Source organism: Pinus tabuliformis, chromosome 5_2 (assembly GCF_031772625.1).
Source record: "Pinus tabuliformis cultivar Carrire ecotype Pingquan chromosome 5_2, CPIR1, whole genome shotgun sequence".
Classification (NCBI taxonomy): Eukaryota; Viridiplantae; Streptophyta; class Pinopsida; order Pinales; family Pinaceae; genus Pinus; species Pinus tabuliformis.
This window is the reverse complement of record NC_142306.1, coordinates 176,630,147-176,643,245: the sequence shown is the minus strand read 5'-3', so window position 1 is coordinate 176,643,245 and position 13,099 is coordinate 176,630,147.

Below are 13,099 nucleotides of genomic sequence, written 5' to 3'. Positions count from 1 at the left end.
AATGACCCTAAATAGTCATGTGGTAGAACACCTACATCATAATCAACTTGGGTTTTACACCCCAAGTACACTCTCAACTCGGTGGCCAAACAAGGAGTGGTATTTCTGACAAGCCCTGCTTATGGGTATGATTCCAATTGGGGTATACTTTGCAAGGACTAGATAGGGGAGCAGCATTCTCCGACCCTATGAAGATAGGGGAGTAGCATCTCTAACCCTATGGGTAACATATAGGGTCATACCCTATTTTCTAAAGTTCTCTCAACCCCAGAAGCCCTCTATCTCAATTCCTCACCCTGGGAGCTCAAACAGGGAGGAAGAGTTGGCTTAGTGTTCTCGATCAGCGATGCTCTTATCATACTCAAATCTGGTATTTTCTTGTCTCATTAGCAGTTGTTTCTTTTTCATACAAGACATCAAATCAAATATCATGTTAGATCATAAATAATCATAGAAGGATACCATAATCATCCTCCCTCTCAACGAGGTGTTAGTCACAAGCCTAAGCTTGTCTAGAACAGTTTCACTATCTCAAGATACAGAAGTATCTCAGTCTCAAAAATATATATGGGATTCTTTGTCATAATTATGTATCCATGTAATATTCAGATCTTGATCATATGGATCTTGAAGGATCTTCTACATCCTTGCTCACAACTAGCCATGCTAGCAACATTATACTCAATCTCGGTCGAGTGTAAAGCTATGGACTTGTCATCAATAATATCATGACATAGATCATATTAAGGCAACACTTATGTGTGCCCATCATCAATAATCTCTATTAACATCAATACATCCATGTAGTCACATATCATGGGATAAATATCTCAACCTCAAAAATAGAACAGCTCATGCAAATATTTTAAAGGATGTTTAGTGGAAACCCTTTGTGAATGAAGCATCTCAAACATGAATTTATTCAGGTTCTATTATATATATATATATATATATATATATATATATATATATATATATATATACATATAAATGTTCGAAATTGGAACATCAATGCTTCAATCAATTGTCAAATGTCATGTCAAGTTCAACAACATTTTGAACTTCAAAATGGAGTGTCCAGGTATTTGCATTTCCATTATTTAAATACATTTTTCAGCAACCTTGCAATATATAATTATTTTCCCAAATTTTAGAAATTGATTATCGTGCCATGATACATCATTTAGAGCTTCAGAAGTCATCTCCCTCTTACTTAGATCATCATAGGCTCATCACCTGTCAAGAGTAGACCATAAGTATGTAAAACCAAAACCATAATCAAAATCAAGGCCATACCTAGGAACTCATCATCCTGACTTCATCACATAACTGTCAATTACGGACATATCTGGATCAGGGAGCTTACTTCATATAGTGCTCTCTATAAGCACAATGCCTTACTAAGCCAACATAATCGACCTTACATAAATCATGTTGTACCATCACATCAACAAAGTTATCTCATCAAAGTTTAGAAGCCAGATCAAAACTATTATCAAGCTCATCAATATCACAGTATCAATTCTTTCAACCAGGTGACAGGTAGTGCTCATATCAATTCTTGACTTCATTTATTATCATGCCAACAAGTTTGTCACCTATCCTGCAATATCAATCCAAAATTTCATCAAGTCATTCTCATAATCATAATACAAGTCATTTTTGTCACTAGATGCAAATGAATATACTAATGATAAGTTATGCAGGTTCCATCTTCATATTGAATCACAACTATCAATACTTCAACCATTGTGCTAGGAAGAAGGAGGCCAATACAAAACCATTTGTCTAAACAATCACATAAGTCATTGACTGTTATTATTCCCACAAAGGGCAAATCAAAAATTTCCAGATCAAATCATTTGTCATCAGGTCAAGTCGAAATTTGTTATCGTAGAGTGATCTATAGTCCAAAACATATCTCAATCATCAATTCAAAGTTCTATGTCATTGTCAAACATCATGTCAAATCTCAGAACATAGATCATCTATATCAATCAGTCAAATCAAGCCAAAATCTTGTAGCACAAACCTCAAACATAATGACATATATATATGTATGTCTCAGTCACCTGCAAATGCAAGTTCAGTCTTCATGTTTATATTATGGGAAAAAATTGAACTTTTCCTACTTTCATATCTTACTATTATCTGCAGCACATCTGTAGTACTGAAATCTTCTAGGTGAACATCTGATTTTATGCACAAAACTTATTTTTTCTATGATCAACAATTTAACCCAACAACTTTCAGAAATTACTTTACAGTGGTAGAATATGTCAGAGACACCTTGATTTAGAATTCAGACATCTTCAGAAAACTTTGGATGATGGTCAATTGTAGACAAACCCCTGTACGCTCCCTTCAGGTTAGCATGGGAGTGGCTTTTGCTTCTTGGACGTTGCCTTAGTTGTAATGTTCCTAAATAGGAAATACAAGTGATAATAGAAATTATCCTATGCAACAAAATACAAAAACGAAATATTCATTAAGCACCCACAGAAAAACTGCAAATGAAGAACTTCTGAGCCATTTTATTATAATTTTGCAAGCCAAATACAATATATAGTGGAATGGTGCACCTGGGCTTGTCTCAATGGAAAAGCAGGACCAAACCCAAGTAGGAAAATGGTTGAGTTGAAGGCTACCCAGATGTTGCACCAATCTGCACTGCGGTGCCCATAAAATTGTTACACTACTGAAATTAGACTGGCTGGAAAATGCACTAAAACTACCTAGAAAATTGTGTGCTTTTAACCCCGGACTCCTTGGCCAAAACCCAGAAAAACCCAGAAGGGAATTTGGTTGGTTTTGACTTCTGATTTTCAACCCCCTTGGAGCCTCACCCCAGCTATGGCTGCCAAATTCGACCTGCTGCAAACTCCTCCAAAATGTTGAGCTCACCCCTGCTATCCCACTCCTGACTTCCCAGATGATCTCTTGGCCTAAATCATCTGCTCCCAAGTACCATGAAAATCTATTGGGTGGCCTCTGCATTGTCCCTCTGCTCATAAGTGAATTGTTGGTAGTTGGCTCAGCTAGTTGCAAACTCCAGCAAAAAAGCCTGCTCTATGCTGCCTCCTCAGCTCCTGGATCTCCCGACAAGCAATGAGTCCCCTGCTGATATTTAGTTCCCTCTACGTATTTTATGGTTGCCCAGAAATACGCACTTCCCTCTCTCTTTGCTGGTGACTGATGTGTGTAGTTGCCCCTAACTCCCTGAAATCTCCTATAGAGCAACCTCCCTAAGGCAGGCACGGACGGTCCCTCGAAGTAGAGGTTGAATCTCCCACGTGAGAGATTTGTGGCTAAATAGCTAGTAAACTTGCTAAACAGAAAAGCGTGTAAGTCAATGTTTGTTTACAAATGTAGAAGATAATCCAAAAAATGAGTCCATCCTCCTTTTATAATTTCTCCTCATTCCTCTAGACTTTTTTTTTAATATTATTTTATTGGTGGGGGCCATTTTCTACTAAGTCACTTTTGCCACCATTTAATAAAATAATAATTTGCCGCTATTCTCCGATAAAGTAATACTAGCCACCTTTCTCCAATAATATTTGCCCCTTTTTAATTAATATTACTAAAATTGGGTAAAATTCCTTAGTGACTCCCATGCTCACAAAATTGGGGATATTACAGTCCTCCCCGCCAAAAATTGCTTGTCCTCAAGCAATGCTCGAACAAGTGCTCTCTCTCTGCTGACCAAACTATCACTGCAAACAATACTAGGGTCCCAAATGTGCCACTGAGTCACCTTGAATCCCTGCACCATCCTATCATAAATGAATCCCTCGATACCAGGGTCCCATGATAATCTCAAAAAGATGCCTGAGCCACTTTGATTACAACTGACTGCCCATCATGCACATATTGTATCCTCCTCTCCTGAAACCCAATAGTGAAATACTGACAAATGTCAAATACATCCTGCCCAGGCATCTCCATGATGCCAAAGCCTACCCATCCAAAGGTAACCCCAAACCTGTGCAGCAATAGGGAAAACCTACCTCTCCATACGATGAAGGCCTCCGCAAACCCCCATGTGTCAACCGAAGAGTGAACTAGATCACTCTTTGCCATGACTTTGCTCATCATGAGACAGAGTGATATATCAACCAACTGAATCCCCAGATCCCATAGCCAGACCTACTGTGACATAGCTCTGACAACTGTTGGAATCCATCCATGCCTCATCTCTAGTCCCTGCATGCAATCAATATATATGCTCCATATATCATGAACTAATCTGATGCATGCTAAACTGCCATGTTCCTGCCACTGCATATTACTGATGACCGCTGAAAACTGCAGGTGCCAAATAGCTACCCCCTGAATGAAGCCAATAGATGGGTTTCTGATACTCACAATCGACTCAATGTATGTGGATCCATCTTGCTCCTGCCAACCATCACCACTAAGTTTGCCACCCACCCTCTCGATAATGTGCCATACAACATATGAAGCTCAGACACCCACTGGAAAATTTCCTCAATCATACATGGTATCCTCTGCTCATGCAGGATCCTAACATGCCCTATGGAAAGAGTGGCACATGTCTCCCCCATGACCATCTCCCCAGGTGTAAGCTCAGTGATGAACGATATGCCACCCCTGCATAATATCACCTCATCTCCCAACATATGGTTGTCAACTCGCACACCGACCTTGCTCCTCCACTATAGAATATCTATCATTCCTCTGAGGCATTGAATCTCATAGCGTCGTCTTAGAAAAATCCCACAAGTCTTGTTATCCAGACTATGGGCCTAGTTCGAACACAATAAGGCTCCCCTCAACTGCACGTGGTGCCAATGAGTGGAAGATGTGTGGATTTCGATGAGTATGATCAAGAACCCATGTGGACGCTCTCGACCCATCCTGTGACTGATTCGCTCTCCCAACCTGGGTATGTCCACCCCAATGACATGCCTAACATCTTGTTGACGGTGTTGGACCCACCAACATGTCAAGGGATCTCCCCGGTAAGAAGTCCCAATTAGACCTCATACCGTTTGGTGTGGGAGTCCCAGCAGTGGGTCGTACGGTAATGCCTTGATCACGGTTTCGCACAGAGGCAAGTAAGATGTCCCTGTTGGTAGCAAGGGTGTGACATATGCGGTAAGTCAAGGAAGGTGCATGAGTGGTTCTAACACACGGAAGGTGAGGTGAGTGCGCCCCTTGAAAACCTGTGATAGCACAAAGTTAAGAAGGGAACACACGAGAAAAGATGCATCACAACATGGAAGACAAGTTAGCTAGCAATCCAAAGTGATGGTTAAACAAACAGCACATTCCAGAAAGATCATACATACATATACAGAAATAGCTACACATGCATGCATAAGGAAACATATACATATATCATTTAGAGTACTCAAGATAGCTGAAATAAAATACAATATATGCATGAAACGTGTTGGCTCTGTTATATTGAGAAGTGTAAGTACCAGTCATACAATACATCCATGTCCAACCACTAATTCCAACAGCAGAATGTTACAGCCAAAACTGTCTGCTCCTCCAAATAGATATACTAGCTCTACGCAGTGGAAGCCAAGGCTCATTACAATATTGTCCAAGCTCTCTCTAAGATAGTCTTATCGAAAGCTTGGCGGACCAAAAGCCTTTATAATGAGTTATGAGGGACTATTTATAGCAAAGGGTGGGGTGACCCTTGACAATCCCCTTTGTGACCGTTCATCTATCCTCATGACTCTTCAACTACTCTATGATTGTTACATTCAACTATCGACACTTGAACTCCCACTTGACAAGATGTTACATTATAATGCACATGTGCCTGTGTGAGACAAAATGGATTGAGCAAGACATCATTGACACTTGGACCATTGTGGTGAGACCAAATCTTTGACATCCTTGTGATGGTCCAAGGTGGTGAGATGATACCAAGCGTGGTTGTCTTTGATGGTGTCTGTGCGCTCAATAGTGACATCTTGCTGAAGCGAACTCTTTCCTTCGTTACATTCGAGTGCACTGATATGGATCCTCTGTCCAACTCGTATGATAGCATGCGCATGGTCATCCTGGGTGTGACCAGGTCGGCAACATGTTGATGCATTGTCTATGCTACTCTCCAAGCATGTGCTAGTGTCTGTCTGTGTCAACTTGTCAAAATACATGTTCAGCACCAGTTGGACTTGCTTCTTGTCTTCTCCTCAGTGAGTGTGACAAATGGGTGGGATCGCATGCGTGCGCACAATGACATGCATGCAACTGAATTCCCTTGCATGTGATCAATAGCATTGCTCACCTTGTCTACTCCATGCCAGCTACTGGCATGGATCTATAACTTGTATGGGCGCAATTCCATCTACCTATGCATGTTGCACCCCCTATTGTACATGTTCCTGTTGTAACTCATTCTCTCATCTATGCAGCTCATGTTCTTCCTTGAGTTGCTGCTTCAGCACATGTAACTCCTTCTCTATTCCTTTCTCTACCTTCGTGTGATCTTCATGTCGTGTTGTCACCTCATAGCCTCAACCTCCAAAGTTGCTTTCGTCATGAGTGGATCTACTTTGAACTTGCAGTTTTTCTTTGCCTCTATGTTGTCAACAACCTTCCTCTTGCATTTGTCGCATGCACGTGTGCTTCCTTCTACTGCTGCTAATGGTGCTTCTCACTATGATGTCATTGCCATTAATCTTGATATCCTTGTCCATGAACAACTTGATGTCTTCGTGGATAGGCAAGTTCATAGACAGTTGATCGACTACATCCCCAATTGCGCTCTTAATAGTGTCTTTGACTCTACTCTCCTGGAAGTCGTTGTACTTGTGCTGCTAAGAGACAGATGAACACTTGTGATGCTTGAAGACATAGCAACACTCATGGCAAGTAATCTATCAGTCGAAAACCAAAACAAACTTGAGGACAGACTTGCAACACACATGTGTGATTGATCGTGAAGGTTGCGTAATTTCTGCCGAGAGGTCGGGAGAATGACTGCCAAAACTGCACAAGGCACAGTCCAGGCTGTCAGGAGGCTGACTGACTACTAGAACTACACAATGCACAATCCAGCCTGGCCTGTTGAGGACTAAAACTGCACAATGCGCAATTTCAGTTAGCAGTGACATGCAACCAGCAAATTGCATTTCATAGTTTATGGGGCCAATAGGACACTACCTCCAAGAATTGCGCAATGCAAGTCTGGAGGTCAGTGTTGGGCCAGACTTGTGCAATTTCTGGAGGGAAGGTGGAGCCTTCGCTTCCGGAAATGTGCAGTGCTAGCTGGGTAGGGTACGGTCAAGGCCAAGGAAGCCCAGACCGACCGATGGACGACTAATAACATGAGTGCAAACAAGAGTAATGATCATTCATGCAAACAACAAGTGCAGGATTCAGAAAATGGGAAAGCATGCATGTGTGTGAAGTGAGTCGCCGCAACGGCGACTGTCCGTGCAAAACAGTGTCATGCATGCAACAATAGTGATATGCGAACGAAAACTAAAACGGTGCTTCTACAAGCTAACATACATCAAAACAATAGCAAGCGCTCACTAAAATCAAGCAGATAGCACTCACACGAAGCGAAACACAAAACTGACAGAAACGCAACGCAAGACTTGTAAAGCAGGCTTACCCCAAAACAACTGAGTTGAATGTGCCGACGACTCCTAGCTATAATTTGGGATGTCAGAGTTGCAAGGTCGATGTGAGGAATGAGCTCTGCAGCATTTGGTAATGAGTTTCTATAGAATCGAGGTTGTGACACGCATGCCACAAATCTAGGAAAAACGACATTTGGCAGGGGGTTTATGAAATGATCCTTTCATGTAACCTCCAGTTGCTAGAAATAGATCCTTGAATCAAGGGATGCCTTTGCATGCTGCCTTGGGAGAAGCAGTCCATGCATGCAAATCAGTTTTTCTTGGTCCCAGAGGGAACCGGTCAACCTGAAGGCACATACAACAACCTGCTTGACTGATGGGAAAATTTGCGCATTTCTGGGAGGGAGCTAGGCTGGCTTCCTAGAGGGATTGTGCAATTTCTGGGCTAAGCAACTAACTGTTGCCCAGAATTATGCAATTTCTGGGCTGATCAGTCTTGTTGGGACAGATTACGTAGTTTCTCCAATGAATCTTGACAGGAAGAATTTCAAAATTATGGAGCCCAATAGGTTTCCAGTTAGGATTGGTAATTTCTGGAGGGAAGGATGGTTCCCCTCCAAAATTAAACAATTTCTTGAGGGAGTTTCTCAGCCTGCAGCTGGACCAAGTCCAGAAAATAGCCTTTGAGAGGGATGCAACAAGCTATCATGCACAGGTTGGAAATTTGCTAGAAAACCACTGAATCTTGTGTACTTGACAATGCAAGACATGCTGCTGAGGATGGTTGATAGGGAGGCTCCAAAACGAAGCTAAGGAAAAATTTTGGAGGGTGGTTGTAGTAGATACAATACATCCTCATCAAGGAATCTCCCTAATAATAGCACTCCCTCTGTCAGCAGTGCAACCTCATACACTACTGCCTATAACCATGTATCCTCGTGTCTCCTGGTATACAACTGTACCCAATCACACATCTCTATGCACCACAAGACCCTGCTACATGCTTCTACATCATCCCAGATCAACTGGTATCCCTCCTGTATTGATGTGTTTATCACTCTATGAGGGAATGCATTAATATTTGAACCACTCCTCCTACAACATGATGAAACCCTACACACCACTGCACACCTTCATGATCCTCTGCATATTGTTGTGCACTGTTGCATACCCCTATACACCCCTGGATATCAAGGTCTAAGACTGAGTCCATAGGCATCCTCCTGCATCCTGTCAGGGTCACCATCTCTACTACCACTCTGCTGGTAAGCCCTCCATGATGTGAGCTATATCTCCTCATCTACCCAAATAGACCTAAGTGACCTAACTCTTTACATGCTAACGTGAATAACACTACTGAGCCTATCCTCAGTAGCTCTAGTGTCCAATATACCAGTGAGAGAGCATTGTCTCCATACAATACCCTATCTGGTGGCCTATTGATGCCACCTCCTCCTACCAACTCCTGCCAAAGCAGGCTAATCATCCTACAATCCCATGTATGCCCAACATGCCATGAAAACTCATGAAATTTGCATGCTCCCTCACCAATCCATCATGTCACTAGTGTTCTCAGGAACTCTGCAGGGGATATGAAATGGTGTGTGTGCCCAACCACCAAGTCCATCATGCAACTACTACCATCACCTACTGACTCCACGATGTGAAAGAGAATCCCACCTGGATCCCAACAACAGTGTGGCTCTCTAGCCCCTCTGGTAATCCATAGCCTCTGTTGAACTGTGGCCATGGATGCATCTAACCTCCTAACCAGCTCCACCAGATACCAACTCAATATCTCTCACCATCCAATCCTAAAGGAGGGATCGAATGCACAAACAACCATACACGAAACCAGTCGCCCATCCTGTGAATGTTTCTCCATGTGTAGCTCATGTTGTCTCATCACATTGACCTAGTCAGTACATAAAATATGTCGGGGTAATTTTGCACCTCCCTCTCTCTTGTGCAAAGGTAACCTAGAAATGTTGCAAGTCCCATCTATTTAAGCCCGAAGAGAGCTACTGTCTGGAAGTATTGTGGCTTTTGTGATGGTTTGTGCATCTGTATGCTCTAAATCAGTGGCAAGCCCAAAATAAAACTACTCATCCTCCTCCACCATGGGCTCTACATGGGTCACAACCTGCCCCTCCATGACTATCTCACGTCCCTTTATGTGTTCTCCATGTTGTTGTAGGTGGCTTCTGTCAGGGAACTCAGTCATGGCTCCAGGTACCTCTGTGTCTCCTAGCACCTCACCTAGGGACAACACCTCATCAACATATGGCTTTAGGGGTGTAGGCTCTACTATCTCCACCAAGGTGTCAACCTCTGCTATCAAAGAGGTCTCCAATAATGGTGACTCTTACGCCACATTGGGTATATCAATGTGCCCCTCACTATCGTGTGTGTCATCATGCTCAACCTCCTCCTCAGGTTCCCGACATCTAAAGCCCAGTATCCACCAACAAAAACCCCCCTAGTCTCACCCTCTAACTACCCTCCTCTACAGGATGATCTCGTCCTTGACCCATGCTTCTCTTTTGGCTCATCCAGAAAATTAGGCATGGTAGGACAACCAAAGTGACCATAAGTATGGGTGTTGTACTATTGGGTTGTGCGTGAATGCACATGAATTCTCTATTGGGTATGCCTCAACATCCCCACCATTTGTTACATCCTCTCTAAGACCTGTTGGTTTCATCTCCTCAACTGTTGGTTCTGCCTCATCAACTCCTCCATGATCCTCTATGTACTCTTCTCTTTCTGTGTCATTGGAGTGCCCATAAATTCACCAGTCACTATGCATGCATGGCCAAAACCTCCATGATCTTGTTAGCTCCCCCACAGCTGGCCAAGATCATGCTCTAATACCACTGTAATGTTCCTAAATAGGAAATACAAGTGATAATAGAAATTATCCTATGCAACAAAATACAAAAACGAAATATTCATTAAGCACCCACAAAAAAACTGCAAATGAAGAACTTTTGAGCCATTTTATTATAATTCTGCAAGCCAAATACAATATATAGTGGAATGGTGCACCTAGGGTTGTCTCAATGGACAAGCAGGACCAAGCCCAGGTAGGAAAATGGCTGAGCTGAAGACTGCCCAGTTGCTACACCAATCTGCATTGTGTTGCCCATAAAACTATTGCACAAATGAACTTCAACTACGTGGGAAGTGTGCTAAAACCACCTAGAAAATTGTGTTCTTTTAACCTTGGAGTCCTTGGCCAAAACCCAAAAAAACCCATAAGGGAATTTGGCTAGTTTTGACTTTTGATTTTTGACCCCCTTCGAGCCTCACCCCAGCTATGGTTGCCAAATTCGACCTGCTGCAAACTACCTGCAAATCCCTCTACAAACTTCTCGAAAATGTTGAGTTCACCCCTGCTATCCCACTCCTAACTTCCCGGATGATCTCTTGGCCCGGATCAGCTGCTCCCAAGTACCACGAAAATCTGTTGGGTGGCCTCTACATTGTCCCTCTGCTGATAAATGTGAATTGTTAGTAGTTGGCTCAACTTGCTGCAAACTCCAGTGAAAATGCTTGCTCTATGCGACCTCCTCAACTCTCGGATCTCCCAACAAGCAATGAGTCCCCTGCTGATATTCAATTCCCTCTACGTGTTTTCTGGCTGCCCAAAAATACACACTTCCCTCTCTCTGCGCTGGTGACTGATGTGTGTTGTTGCCCCTGACTCCCTAAAATCTCCTATAGAACAGCCTCCCTAGGGCAGGCACGGATGGTCCCCCGAAGTAGAGGTTGAATCTCCCGTGTGAGAGATTCGTGGCTAAACAACCGGTAGACTTGCTAAACAGCAAAGCGTACAAGTGAGTGTTTGTTTGCAAATGTAGAAGATAATCCACAAAATGAGTCCATCCTCCTTTTATAATTTCTCCTCATTCCTCTAGACTTCTTTTTTTTTAATATTATTTTATTGGTGGGGGGCATTTTCTACTAAGTCACTTTTCCCGCCATTTAATAAAATAATAATTTGTCGCTATTCTTCGATAAAGTAATAATAGCCACCTTTCTCCAATACTATTTGCCCCTTTTTAATTAATATTACTAAAATTGGGTAAAATTCCTTAGTGACTCGCATGCTCACAACATTGGGGATATTACATTAGCCTTAGCATGTGTGTGTCCAATGATGAAATCTCCCAGTTTTGTGCCTACGTCTGGAACAGAAACCCTAATTTTGTACGGGCTTCGAATATGTGACTTGTTGAAGTTTAGATACACATAAATCATACTTCAACAGTACATAATGTAAATAGTAATATGAGTAAGAATCTTGAGAAGAGATTCTCCCTCTAACTAGGAATCTACTTCATTCATGTCACCAACCTGTCTCTACTAGTGTCATGCAATAACAAATCTGTTAGATCATAAGAAGATATTTGTCATGGCTATCAGCATCATGACATTAATCTTTAATCAAAGGTTAGACTTGAAAGATTAGGGTAGCAGACAAATGTGACATCATGTCTCAAATATTATGAACACAATAACACTTCTATCAAGTCACTTCATCAAATTAGGGCATTCAATTTTACCATATGCCATCAAGACATGACCACAGGTAGTAAGAGATTTAGAACATCAATCTCATATTTCTACCTTTAACATCAAGGTTACCATTCTTATCATGATCAATAGGATCAATTTATGTCATTCAATAAAACTTTACCAAAAACAACAAGAGTGTCAATCTCTCTTTCCATCATGCTTATCACAAGCATTATCAAAAAGAATTAATGAGCTAACCCTCTATGTGAAATCTGACAAGTATCAAGAGTATCATATACTAGAGTCAAGGTGCTAGCCTTCTTTATGGGATCAAGACATCCAACAGATAGATTTTAGCCAAACATAAATTATATCAATGCATCAACATTAGATAGCCTCACAGAATTCAAGAAGATAAAAAGGTTCAACACGAGGTGCATCATTTCATCATGGGAAACATAGATCCAAGTCACTTCCATATGCATGTGTGAGCCATTAGAGAAAGAGACACTCTCGTCATACCTTAGGGCTTACCTAGACATCAATGTTACAGCTGGAATACAACATACCATGCATACCTTATGGTATTCAAATCTGTGCACCTTTTCATTACACGTGACAACTTGAAGCACTTTGACATCCTTTCATATAGTGCCTCTTAATCTTTTCCAACTCTAGCCATCTATCCTAAATTTCAAATGATCCTTAAGAAGGATTCACTCATCACATCTCATTAAGGAAGTTAGAAACATCCATATATGCAGGAAGGTAAACAATAAACATAATAATCAGATCCATAAGTCTAAACAAAAGTAAGAGCCATAATAAGTCAAGAAATACTTATCTTCAATGAGAGGTGATCCTCTCCCTCTTGAATTAGCCATCGCCATCCATAGTCCACATAACATTGTTACCTTTAATCAACCAACCATGCCTACTAGGGATTATCCCATCTAGGGCGTCATCAAATCTTTCACAAGTGCTTGAGCCTCCTCACATTG